Source organism: Lissotriton vulgaris, chromosome 3_1 (assembly GCF_964263255.1).
Source record: "Lissotriton vulgaris chromosome 3_1, aLisVul1.2, whole genome shotgun sequence".
NCBI classification, from domain to species: domain Eukaryota; kingdom Metazoa; phylum Chordata; class Amphibia; order Caudata; family Salamandridae; genus Lissotriton; species Lissotriton vulgaris.
This window is the reverse complement of record NC_141689.1, coordinates 1249703617-1249717621: the sequence shown is the minus strand read 5'-3', so window position 1 is coordinate 1249717621 and position 14005 is coordinate 1249703617.

Below are 14005 nucleotides of genomic sequence, written 5' to 3'. Positions count from 1 at the left end.
GAGGCACAAGCGTTTAAACAAAAGCACAGTTAAACATATAGAAGTTGCACAATTATGGATGAGGCCCAGGGGCCACGCAAACCATATATTAAAAAAGTGGTATAAGAGTTACCAATCGAACAGTGGTTAGGCCTAGGGCATCGCTGGGAGCAGTCGGGACTAGCAATGCTGAAGTCGGGAAAAGCCCGCGGGATTCGGGTGCAGCGCTTAAAGCACACACATGCACCAATGCAATGTCAATGGTGCGTAAAAGTTATAAAGTTACTGTTAAAGGAGACTTCCGCTTAACCTAGAAGGACGAAACTTTAGACACATACACTAGAGGTGTGTACCAGTGTAGGAACACTGGCGTTGCTGAGTTACCTCACCCACAGGAAGCGGGTGCACAGGTGCGCAGTAGTGTCAGGTTTCGTCACGCAGGTTGATGGTGCCTGGAGATGAAGATGCTGCAGGCTTAGAGAAGAGAAGAGTCCGGTGTGATCCAAGGGTGGATTGAAGATAAAGATGATCTGAAAGCAGAGGTGACAGAGTCTGGGTCACTCAGCAGTGACAAGGGTGGAACCAGGAAGGAACCAGGCAATGTCGGGCGCTTTCAGGTCGCTGTCGTGAAGCTCGTCTCCGCTGCCACGTGGACTCTGGGGCACCGAAGATGTCCAGGAGTGAATCACGAGCTGTCCCACGAAGGCTCTCGCTGTTGGCGGTGTCGGCTTCCGGATTGGAACAAACAACCCTTGGCAAGCGCAACCCACGCAGAACTCGAAGATCGCTTAACACTCGGACCAGGAGGGTCAGGGCGGGTGCTCCTTTTCAGGGGAGCGAGGGCAAGTCTGGAGCAACCAGACTCGCAAGTTAGATTTCTAGGTCCATCGGTACAGGGGCCACAAGCCAACGGGCAACCGACCGGACCAACGCGTTGAGCCAAAAGATCCAGAAGGGTCCCACGCAGCACTCGGTGAGTGTAGAGGGGTGAGCTTCGGTGCAAGAGAGGCTCAGGGCTGGGGCTTCTCAAACCCCAATGCACAGCTTCGAGGGGGCCTCGGATGCTGCACAGTCAGCGCCTTGTGGTCTTTCCAAGATGGCGGGCCCCACGCTTCAGGTCGCCTCCACGGGTCTCAGCTCTGCAGGGACTATGGATCGGGCTGTTAGAAGGCAGGCACGCTGGGTCTTGTCGAACTCCGTCGCTCGAGTTCCAGCGGGAACTGCAACAAAGCAAAAGTCGAGGTGCTAGATGGTGCCTGTTTGCACAGGGTGGTCACTTCTTGACCACAAGGGAGATTCTTCAGTCTTCTACGTCGAGTAGGATGTCGAAGGTTCCAGAGTTTCGTTTCATAAGTTTCAGTCAGGATAATCTGAGTGCGTTGGCACTGCTCCCATTCTTATACCAATCTAGGGGGCTGGATTACCTGCTAGGTCCCTCCTATGGGTGGGACCCAGGAAGGGGGTGGTTACACCCATTTCCCTTTGTCCAGGGTCGCGCTGGGACTGGGGCTGGTGTGCCCCAGAACCGGTTTGACAGGATTATGCAAGGGGAAGCCTTGTGCGCCCCAGGCACTGTCTAGTTTCTTTCAGCCCTCCCTGCCCCAATACACTATCTCCTGTCTCGGGTGGTGTAGCACCTCCCTGCGACAGGAAACCCTTTGTCCAGGCCTCCTCTGCCAAGTTTCGGTCAGCAGTAGGAGGTCAGACTTGTGTCGGTGGCAGCAGCATCCATTTTGTGATGCTGAGGCTCTGGTTAGGATTAACCGCGTTTTAGTAAAGTAACATGTCTTCTCCCTCTAGAAGGGTGGAATGCTATCCCCGTCGACAGGACTGTCAAGGGGATAGTATTCCAAATCGTATGACACCTTACACAACATGTTTTGATAAAGCCAAACCAAAGTTAGCACATAACCGCGATGGATTATAATGCACTTAAGAGTATATGGTATGGCATTATACCGGAACAGCTAAGGGAGTTGTTCCCGACAGCTGCAAACAGGCTCAGCTCATGCTCGAGCACCATCTCACGTAAAACCAAGCACTCTGCCTCCAGGATTGATAAGGCCTGCCATAGGAGTGACTTATAGGTATATATGTGTCCAGATATAGGTTTAGATATAGGCATACTATTTCTAAGCAAGAGGAGATTACACCAACTTGCCCCAGCTGAGTGATCAGACAGTTGTGTCAATTTAAGAACCAGCCAGGGGTGGCAAAAGCTATGCTGCAGCCCCTGGTAGGCCTTGGATACACCTATGCCCTTGCACCTATAGTGCACTATATAGGGGCTGACAAGGTGTCCAGTACCAATTTGGTTATGTACTTATAGTACATGTCTGTGAATTTAGAGAGAGAACAGCAGGCTGTGGGTCTGATTAGCAGGCCCATAGCCACATTAAGTCAAAAACCAGTGAAGCAAAAAGCAAAAATTGGGGTGACCATAGGATAGCAGACCCTACTCTCCTACACCTCCAAATTCGGCGCTCCCCCCGATGCTCCTAGGGAATCGGCATCATAAGTGGCCTGTGAGGATGACATTGCAGTTTTGCGAGTGTCAAAGCTTAGCTTACGTTGATTACGCTCAGTCCTGCCCATATCGCCGACCACCAATGCACACAATAAGCAACTATACAAGTGCACTTGCAACGGTAAATGGGCGGTTGGTGGAATACTTATGCTGGTCAAACAGTCCCCCAGCAATACGGTTAGCAACCAAGCACTTCAAAATAGAGCGTGGGCACTACCAAAATCAGCATCCAGCTTTAGTAGTTGGGCATAGTAGGTCCACTTGTCAGCCAAACGCTCATACAATCCTCACAATATCTAGATGAGTCAGGCCTCCGCTCCTAATGCTGGCCCCAATGTTGCTTAATCTTCGGCGCAGCAAATTCCGTCAGTGTCTCACGTTCCGGCCTGCACGTTTCGAAGGCCCTGAACGCCCCAGCAAGAGGGCCTGTCTTCACTCGAGGCTCCCCGGCAGCTCACTGTTCGCCTCCGCCTAAACCAGCCGCTCCAGTCCCCACCCCGCCCCCGCCGATCGCAGCTCGCACGGCCGGGCCCAGGTCAGCCACACGCCACCTCCGCAGCCTCGGCCTCCCCTAGCCTCCAGCCCCACTCACCGCAACCGGACCGGGCAGAGCCGCAGGCCTTCCGCAGCCGGCCAGCTCAAACGCGAAATCAGGCGCCGCAGGTCGTAGCTGGCATCTCCTCCGTCCACGCTCCGGCAGCCACAGTAGTAGTCTCTTCTCCTCAGGCCAACGGGCCCCGACCACCGCGCCAGTCACCAGGCGAGCTCCGGCAGCTCCGGGCCTGCTCCAGCCGCCATGCGGCGGAGCCTGCAGCGGAAGAGAATGGGCACCGCGACACGTTGTTGTAGGGCGCCACTGCCAGGCAACCACATAGACAGCGCCACAGGTCAGCAGAGTTAAGATTACTACCGATTTAGTGGGTAGATGACGCTGGATATCGCGGATAATTAACGGATGTTGGCTCAGTCTGGCAGACCCTCACATAAGTGTGGCCATCTTGCCGTGCGCCCTCTAGCGCCCCATGGAAGAATGGCATTTAATTTGCCCGCCAAAATCTTTGCATAAATCTTACAGTCCAAATTTATGAGGGAGATGGGGCGATAATTTTTAGGTAGGAGGGGGTCTTTACCTTCCCTGGGGGTCACAATTATGATGGCTTCACTCATGGATTTTGTAACACTGCCTGAGGGGCCAATCGAATTAAAGAGTTTTTGGAGGATGGGGTTAAGGGAATTGTCAAAGGCCTTATAAAAGTTCGCGGAAAAGCCATCCGGGCCAGGGACTTTGTTACTCTTGAGTGATTTTATAGAGGACAGGATTTCAGTGTCTTTAATGGGGGAGCACAAAGCCGTATTCTCCTCCTCTGATAATTTAGGTAAATTCAAGGATCTTAGATAGTCAGTACAGGCCGCTGGGTTAAATGGAGTCTTATCCTCGTAGAGGTCCTCATAGAAGGACTTAAAGGCCTCTATGATCTTCCCTTGTTTAGTATGTGTGGCCCCAGCTGAATCTTTGTTCGAGCTGATGGTAAGCAGTTTTTGTTTATGCTTGAGATAGGAAGCCAGAAGTTTCCCAGCTTTATTCCCATCGCAGTTTTAAAGATTTGAATTTATTGATCCAGACCCCCGCACGTTTGCTGACAAAAGAGTTATATTCGTATTTTTTCCTAGTGAGTAGATCAAGAATTTGTTTGTTGTCTAGGTCAGCGGAGTGTGAGAATTCCAAGGCTTTGATTTCTTTCTCAAGCCTATCCAGATTTTTGTTCAACTCCTTCTTCATACGTGCCCTGATGCCTATGATCGTCCCCCTGATAGTGGCCTTCACTGCGTCCAATACTGTGGAGGCAGGAATATCCTGGGAGACATTCATATTGATGTACTCAACAATGGCGTCTTCTATTAATTGCTTGTTGGCGGCGGATGAAAGAATCTCGTCGTTAAAGCGCCAACGTTTTGGGGGCACAACAGAATGGGAGCCTGCGAGTTTGACGCTAATGCAAGCATGGTCAGTGATCAGCCCTCGGGGCAATATCAGTTTCCTCAATGAGATGAGTGAAGGGGCTGGATATCAGGATATAATCAATCCTGGAGTAGGAGTTATGAGGGGCTGATTAAAAGGTGTAATCTCTGCCATCAGGGTTCTGGAGACGCCAGGAATCTTTTAGCAGGAATTTATTGCAAAAGCGCATTAGTGACTTAGGGGGATGAAAAGGGCATTTTGATTTACGATCAAGTAGGGGGTCCATAGGGGCGTGGCTTGGACGCCGATCGGGATGGCGGCGTGAGCTCGCAGCTCCGCGCGGAATCCCGCTAATTCTCCTGTTTTCGGAACCCTAGGCGACCCGAAGACGACGTTCCTGCCCTCTGAAGTGAAAGGGGACAGCTGGGCGCAATCGGAGAGTCGCTGGGGGACTGCTGGCCCCGAGGAGATCGAGTGAAGAGGCGGCCGAGGTGTTGCCGAGGGTGAGAAGAAAATGGCGGCGAGGAGATCGGACGGTCCCGAACTTCGGCCCTGAACCAAGTTGTCGCCGAGTGGCACGAGATCCTGCACTTGGCTGCCCGAGGCACTAGGATTGGCGGTGCTGTGTCCTGAGACCAGGGGACGCTGACCTGATTCACCCAGGAGCCCGGGGACCCTCGTTGGCCACCGCTCTGAGACTTATCCTTCCCCCCTCAGGCCGGAGGGGGGTGACGGAACGGAGCCCGTCCACCTGGCCATTGTTCCTGAGAGCGTCGGCGGGGACATTGCGCTGCCTGGGGCCCGGAGACCGGCACGGACCCACGGGCGTAATCGCAAAACGGGCGACAGGACTTGTGACGCAGCACCCTGGCATGGCGGCGATCGGAGGGCCGATGCCCGGGAGTCGCGAGGGGGACTCGGCGACATCACCTCAGCTGGGTGAGAGTCCCTCCCCGGAGCTTGACCAGGAACAGCGGCTGAACCGGCGTTTGGATGCCATCCTTGATGCGATCACCTCCACGAAGGAAGCGTTGCACAATGACATTGCCCAAGTGGCCACGGGCCTGGGGCTGCTACGCGCGGATCACGCGAAGCTGGCAGACAGGGTCAAGGACCATGACCAGCTGTTGCTGGACCTGAAGCCATCGGTTGTGACCGCGGAGCATAGGATCACGGACATTCTGGCCCGACTGGACTCACTGGAACGGAGGGCGGAGGATGCCGAAGGCCGCAATAGACGGAACAACGTGCGGGTCGTAGGCCTGCCGGAACGGATTGAGGGGGAGGACGCGGTGGCCTACATGGAGAACTGGTTCCGCACTGTGGTGGCACCGGAGGGGCTTACTCCTTTTTTCACTCTGGAGCGAGCTCACCGGGTGCCTGCTCGCCCGCCGGGGCTTGGCCGCCCCCCCCCCGACCGATGGTGGTGCGGCTCCTCCACTACAAGGATCGGGATCTTCTCATCCAGCGGGCCAGGATGTCGGGCCCGTATGGGGTGGAGAACAGTAAGGTGACGATCTTCCCGGATTACACTCAAGCGGTCCAGAAGAACAGGGCATCGTTCCTTGCTGTGAAGAAGGAGCTCAGGGAGGAAGGCATCCAGTACTCCTTGCTCTACCCAGCCAAGTTGCGGATCATTATGGACGGCACTACGCACTTCTTCCAGACTCCGGACGAAGTTTGGCAATGGCTCGAGTCATACAGAGCGGGGACGGACAAATCACACCAAAGTAGGCGAGACCAACCCAAGCAGCCCCGGGTGAGGCAGTCACAACGCATCAGATCCCGCAACAGGCGCCAGCGGGAGAAGCGGGAGGCTCAAATGGCGGCGGAGAAGAGGGATGCGCTTGCAGCGACGGCGGCCATTACAGGGTTGCAACAGAACAGTGAACGGGCAGAAACGGACTCGGGAGGGGAAGGCAGCAGAACAGGAGAGGAACTTTCAGAGGCGGAAAGTTCGAAGGGGCCGATAGTGACCCCACAGACATCGGATGGTATTTTCTGCGGCTGAGATAGAACTGGGACTAGATCGGGACTTCATGGTAGGGTGATATCCTGTTGATGGAGGGCGGGTTGCCGGGAGGGGGAACTGTATGCATTGGCGGGGATGAAGGTGCGGGGTGCGGGCTCCGCTAGCTGGGGTCGGCGGCGACTCACCCCCCTTGGGCCCTTAAGGTCGACTGTGGTGGAGACCACAGGGTAAGAGTGTGAGAAGTTGGTTCAAGGTTTGGATGGGGGCGGCCACTGGGTTCGTGTGCTCTGTCCTGGGGAGTGGGGTTTGGGAAGTGTTTCAGTTTGGGGAATGTTCGGGGGGGGGGGGGCAACTGCAATGGGGGGGCCATGGACCTTTGTTTTTTGATTCAGACTGTACGAAGTTGGCATGGGGACATTACCTAACTTGAAATGCCTAACGTGGAATGTCCGGGGGCTGCGGACCATGGTGAAACGACACAAAGTACATGCATATCTGGTACGCAGGGGGGTTCAGATTGCTATGCTCCAGGAGACTCATCTCACCAAAAAAGAGTGCGCTGCCTTGCAGAAAAGATGGCGGGCCAGGTGTTTGGCACCACTTACTCAGCGTATGCCAGGGGGGTGTTGATCTGGGTGAGGGCGGGGATACCCTTTCAAGTGCTGAATCAAGTAGTAGATCCGAATGGCAGGTATGTGGCGGTGGAGGGGAGGCTATATGGACGGGATGTGGTTTTCTGCTGTGTCTATGCACCGAACACTGACCAAGGCCGATACTTTGATAGTCTCTCGGGGTCCTTGGCCTCCTTCCTGGCGGGTCCGATAGTGTTAGGGGGGGACTTTAACTCGATTACGGATGTTGCTCTGGATAGGTCCCATCCCCCCCTAGTAGACTCTCCGGTGCGCAGGCTGGCCGCGCACAGGAAGGACTGGCAGGAACGATGGGGGTTGCTGGATGTCTGGAGGGAGCAGCACAGGGGAGCCAGGGATTATTCCTTTTATTCCGCTCTCCATGATCTACATGTCAGGATCGATTCGGTGCTTTGCGGGGGATCCCTGGCCCCATTGATTACCCATGCGGAGTACCTGGCTAGGACTATATCCGATCATAACCCCCTATTGGTGCACATTCAGTGGCAGAGAGAGCGCTCAGTGATACCATCATGGCGGCTTCGGCCGGAGACGCTAGAGGACTCTGTGTTCAGCGATGCGGTTCGGCAAGGCATAGATAGTTATTTCGGAGTGAATGAGGGAACGGCTGCGAGTAGGTCTATTGAATGGGATGCAATGAAAGTGGTGGTGAGAGGGGTGTGTTTGGGTAGGTTCTCGAATGCTCGTACGACTGTGCTGAATGACCTATTGAAAGCGGAAGACACTTTGAGGGACTTGGAGCGCCGCAGGCCGGCTAGGCCAGGTCTACAGGCCTAGTTGTTGGAGGCGAAGGAAGTGGTTGCCACCGAGACGGAACGTTTGAGGTGCTATGACTATAGGCAGTACATCAACAGGGCACACGCAGAAAGGGACAAGGTGGGTACCCTCTTGGCCAGATTAGCTAACCCGGAACTTAGGGGCTGCCCGATTCTCGGCATTAATAATGCGCAGGGAGAGATGGTGTACTCCCAGGCAGCGGTATTGGAACGATTTAGGGGATATTATGAGGAACTGTACCGGAGTCAGCTGGGAGTGGGGGTTCAGGACATCGCGGAATACCTGGGGGAGAGGCAGCTCCCGGTCCTGGAAGAGGAAGATGTGAGGGAGCTGGGTAGCCCGATCACGCTCAAGGAAATACGGGTGGCCATCAAACATATGGCCCGCAACAAGACGCCCGGGGTGGACGGACTGCCAATTGAATTCTATCAACAATATGTGGACAGCTTGGCGCCCAGGCTGCTGGTGGTGTACACGGAAGCCTTCGAGAAGGGGGCATTGCCTGGGTCCATGCGGGAGGCCTTGATTGTACCGCTCCTCAAGCCTGGCCGGGATGCCGCGGATGTGAGGTCTTATCGCCCGCTGTCCATGCTGACGGTGGATTATAAGATCCTGAGCCGAATCCTGGCCACCAGGCTGGCCCCGCACATGACGGGTCTGGTACACAGGGATCAGGCCGGGTTTATACCCACGAGGAGCACGGCGCTGAATATCCGCCGCCTGGTGGGAATAATGGACGCCATCTTGGACAGGGAGGGAGCACCGGCGGTTCTGTCCGTGGACATCGAGAAGGCCTTTGATAGCTTGGAATGGCCTTTCCTGGATGGAGTGCTAGAGAGGTTTGGCATGGGCGAGGGGTTTCGGAGGTGGACGAGGGTCTTATATACCTCGGCGACGGCGAGAGTACGATTGGGTGGCCTGGTGTCTGCGGCGTATCCAGTGGGCAGGGGGACACGACAGGGATGTTCTCTCTCCCCCCTATTGTTTGCCCTGGCGATGGAACCCTTGACGGTCCAAGCGAGGTCAGGTGACCGATACGCGGGGATAGTTAGTGACGGGCAGTGGCAGTATATATCGCTATACGCGGATGACTTGCTCCTGTACCTAGCTGACACCTCGGGGGCATTGGTTGGAGCGATGGACCTGCTGTCTGAGTTCGGCCGGCTGTCGGGCCTTAAGGTCAATTGGGCGAAGACTTGTGTGTTCCCGCTGCGAGCGGGATCGCCAGCCCCTAGCAGCGATTTGGGTGTAGTATGGGAACCCTCTTGCATCACCTATTTGGGTGTCCGCATTTACCACGCGGCTGCGGACCTATTGGAGGGCAATATCGGCCGCTGCGTCCGGGCGCTGCGGGGCAGCTTGTCTTTCTGGTCGACCCTCCCGCTGTCAGTCCTGGGCAGGATAGCACTGTTGAAAATGGTGGTGCTCCCCCGTTTCCTCTATTATTTCCGAACGCTGCCTGTCTGGATTCCCCAGGGGGTGTTTAGGGAACTGCGGTCAATGATAATTGGCTTTCTTTGGGGGCATGGCCGCCGTAGAGTAGCCCTGAACACGCTACTTCGCCCCAAGCTGGAAGGGGGCATGGCTGTGCCCGACCTCGAGCTGTATTATCTTGCAGCGCAGTTGCAGGTCCTTACACAGAACGTAGCCAGGGTGTTCCGGGGCCCGGAGGAGGACCGGGATCGGGGAATGCAACGCCACGTGCTGTCCTACATCATTATGCAGCAGCGGCTCGAGTTACGGGCCCTCACCATAGAAGAGCGGACGCTCCGGCTGTGCTGGCAACGGAGCCTTCGGAGAGCGAGGGCATCGCGGCCTTATGCCCCGGAGATCCCGATCGGGATGTTGACGGCATTGCCGCACGGAGGAGATTGGTCCCCGTTGCTGGATTGGGAGGAGGCGGGACTGCAGGTGGTGGGCGACTTGTACATAGATGGGGCTTTGGCGCCATTCGAGGTGCTCCGGGACCAGTTCGGGCTGCCTGCTGGGGGCTTTCTCCTACACGCGGCAGTAGTTGCTGCCATACAAAAGCATTGGAAAATGGGGCTCCTGGAACCCACGACGACTATGGCGTGCCAATATGTGGTGATGGCGGCTGGCACGTTCAAGGCTGTGACGTGCCTCCATAATAGGATGCTGAACGAGGGGTTGGAACCACTCCAAGGGCTCAAGGCTAAATGGGAGGTGAGCATCGGCCGGCCCATACCGGATACGGCATGGGGTCACATCCTGCGACGCACGTGGAAGGGCACTAGAAACGCGCGTTTTCAGCAGGTGCATTTCTATGTGCTCCATAGGACCTATTTAACTCCTGAGAAACTACAGCGGTACTTTCAGGTGCCGGATGCCTGTTGCCCGCGGTGTTCGTCCCAGGGAGCGGACATGGACCACTTGTTTTGGGGGTGCCCACAACTGGGGACCTATTGGGCGGAGGTAGGGGACCTTCTGAATGAAGTGACTGACAGGGAGGTGGAATTCGACATGGCGGCGTGCCTATTGCTCTGGTTCCCGCATACTAAGCACACCAGGGTGACAAGCAAATTCATAGACCTGGGCCTGATATTGGCACAGAGGGAAATATCGTGGCATTGGAAGTCCAGGGGGGGGCCCTCACTGCGTAGATGGAAGAATGAGCTGCTGCGGTGGTGGTCTGACTGCGAGAGTGTGCTCCGGATGAAGCAAGCTGTAAAGTTGGGGAATGAGAAGGCACTGGATGCGGCGCGTGCATGGGAGTTAGTGGTACAGGCTATGCGTGATTCTTTGGTAGAGGATGAGGATGGCGAGACCTGAGCCGCTGGACACCGCGGGGCGAACACAGAAGTATAGCGTCACGCACTGTAGTGGACCCATCCAAGTCGACAGGACGAGGCACACACCTTAGCAGTTGCCAGGGGGGGGGGCTTTGGGGGGGTTGGTTGTTGGGTGTTTGGGGAGGGCCGGAAGCCATTAGATGGTCTCCTGTTAGGGCCCTGGATCTACTGGGACGATGGTTACTATGTGGAGGGTAGAATGGCTGGGTAGCGTGGCCAGGTGTGACGACCCATGGCGCCTAGGGCAGGTCCCGACAAGGGCGACATCACTAACTATCACTGGGATGGCTGACGGGAATGTTGTTGTGGGTGGGGGGGTAAAAGCAGATACGCAAAACGATCTTTCAACCAGGGTCCTTATGGGACGTGCACTGTGATGTGTTCCTCTTGAGCGATATAATATGCCGCCCGGCCTCCGGGATGCGGGCTGAATGGCTGTGTACGACTGGGAATTCTTATTGGACGGGGGGAGCTCACAAGTGTACTGGCTGCTTAATTGTATCCTGTGGTTTATAACTCTGCAATAAAAATATATTTAAAAAAAAAAAAAAAAAAAGTAGGGGGTCCATAGGGAGGTTGAAATCTCCACCCACCACTAAAAGTTCATCTTGAGGGATGCTTTCAATGGCCAGAGAGACTGATTCCCAACAGTCAGGCGAGTCCGCATTGGGGCCATAAATATTCTCAACATGTATCGGGTCATCATCCCTGAGCAGATGGGTAATGAGCAGCCTACCATCCGCGTCATGCGTGTGGTAGGGGAGCGTTAGGTTGGAGCTTTTTGAGATTAAAGTTATCACCCCCCCCTTTTTGTGTAGTGCTGAGGAACATAGGGTGTGAGAGACCCAGTGGAGGTTGATAAAGCATAAATCATCTTCTGAGAGTTTAGTCTCTTGCAGCAAAATGACATCACCTTTGGATTTAGAAAGATATTCAAAGATCTTGTGCCTTTTAACAGGGTGGATTAGACCCTTAACATTCAGCGAAATTACAGTGAGGTTCTCCGTTAAGGCGTTTGCCATAGTCACCTAGCCAGATGGCGCTGAGGGAGTTTGCTTGTTGCAAACAGACATGGGCAAAGGGTGAAGTGGTAAACGGAGTTGACCAGATACTATCCCTGTGGATGGGCGTACAAACGCACGCAAGGTGTGTATCATCACAGCATGTAATGTAAGAAAACCTTCGCAACAAAACGGAATCAAAAAGCAATAAACAAAATAAGTTAAAACTACCAGTGGGGTGAAAGACCTAGAGTATGCCCCCCCCCCTACCCTCCAACCCTCTCTTCCCAACCACCCCCTCCCCGTCCCCCCCTCCCCAAAATACGAAAATAGGAGTGTGCGACAGCAGCACCGTCTGCTAGGACCATGAAGTTTCAGGCTGGGCTGGTTACAAGAGGAGCCAGCAGTGGAATTGAGCAGCATTTGCTGACTAAGGGGACAACAAATCAACAAGTACAAGCTAGAGGACAATGGGTGGAGACATCGGAGCAGCTCAAGAGTTATAAACTGTACACGTCCCCGGCAGATCCTCCATATGATCAACATGGCCTAGACTGTTCATAAAGGTTAAACAGAGAAACAACCAACAACCCATCGGGGGCAAAACCACACCTAGTGCTGTAGCCTAGTGGCTAACCAACGGGGTAAATTGCAAGAATTGGATCAGAAGGGAAAACTGATGTTACTTATAAGCACTGTAGTTGGGTACATCAGAGCAGATCCAAAAGCATAAATTGCAGTCGGCAGCATCATACTTTCAACAAAACCAATCATGGCACATCATGCATAAAGTTAAGCAAGGATGCGATCAGTAGCACATAAATTATACATTTGTTCTCTTTATTCCTATTGGTTTTGCGCAAAACATTACCCAGCCACGCCCTGTTGTTTCTTGCAAAAAGGATATCATCGGGGTGAGTGGCATGATAGGAAACCATGCAGTATTCAAAGCCAATACAGAAGTCCAAGATTATGACCAAGTGGTGAATTGACTGCTTGGCACATCAGGTGTTTGCGCCGTCGTGAGAGTCCTTTTTCCGTGTGTTGGATGATCCACTCGACAGGTCCATGTTCTGGGTTGGAGCTCCATCCAAGTAGTTTGCTAGCTTCCGTGAATCAGAGAAGTAAAGTTGTTTGCCATTGTCAGTGATTCTGAATTTAGATGGCCAGCAAAGGAGAACAGGATGCCTTTTGTTTTCAGTTTATCCCAGAGTCGGATAAAGCCTTTCCGCAGATCTACTGTTTCTTTGGAGAAGTCCTGGGTAAATATTATCTTCTGGCCTTCCCATAATATTTGGTGGTTTTTCCTTGCATACTGCAGGATAGATTCGACGTGCTGGTATCGGAGGGGTTTACAGATTAACGGACGAGGGCCCTTTCTACCTTGGACGGTGAAAGCGGGGATTCTGTGTGCTCTGTCTAGCTCGAACTCGTGCTGGAACTTTATCCCTGTGATCATTGGGATCCATGCTTCCAGAAATGCCACACATGAACCAGCATCTCTTTCTGAATTTTCTGAAACGCCAAAGATACGGATATTCCCCCTTCTGTTACGATCTTCCAGCTCAGGATTTTGGCAAAGAAGGTCATCCGTGGTGGTTGTGAAGGCGCCGTATCAGTGTTGAGGATTGCGAGGCTTTGTCCTCCACGTCTTTCAAGCGTTGCTCGGCTTCGCCCAGACTCTTATTCATGCTACTCATATCTGCTCTGATCGCTGTGAGTTCCAGATGCATAGAGTCTGTATTAATTTTGGTGGATTTAGCAAGATCATGAACCTCAGCGATTTTTTTTAGAATCATGTCCATGGTGGCCGAGATGTCGGCCCTCACTTTTATGGGGGAGTCCGAGATTGTAGGTTCCGGACGCACTTTCTTGGAGTTACTCCTTCCTTCTCTGTCCGCCATTGTGGCACCAGTAGTGGCGCGAGGGCAGCAGGTAACAGCGAGGCCCCGTACAAAAAAAGGCTAGATCTACAGATGAGCATAGTCAACTGTCGGGCTGGTCTTTGTGGGTCTCACGGTCTAGTGATTTGCTCCATGTAATGAAGCGTGGTGGAGGACGAGTCGCAACAGCCAGCGGTATCGGTGACTGGTAGTGAGTAGAGCAGACAGGTAGGTCTCTGGCGATTTGGGCTACTGTACAATGGGCGGCATATACCTCAGGATGTACCCCAGGGTAGGCCGCAGGCGGTCGAGTAGCAGTAGTCGAGACAAGCCGTCCCAGGTGACTCTATAGGATGTGGTGACCGTGTGCCTCGCTGTTGTCGGCGCAGTGTAGGGTGGCGTGGCGCGGTATGGGCTGTATCAAAATGTGGTAGGAATAGTGTGCT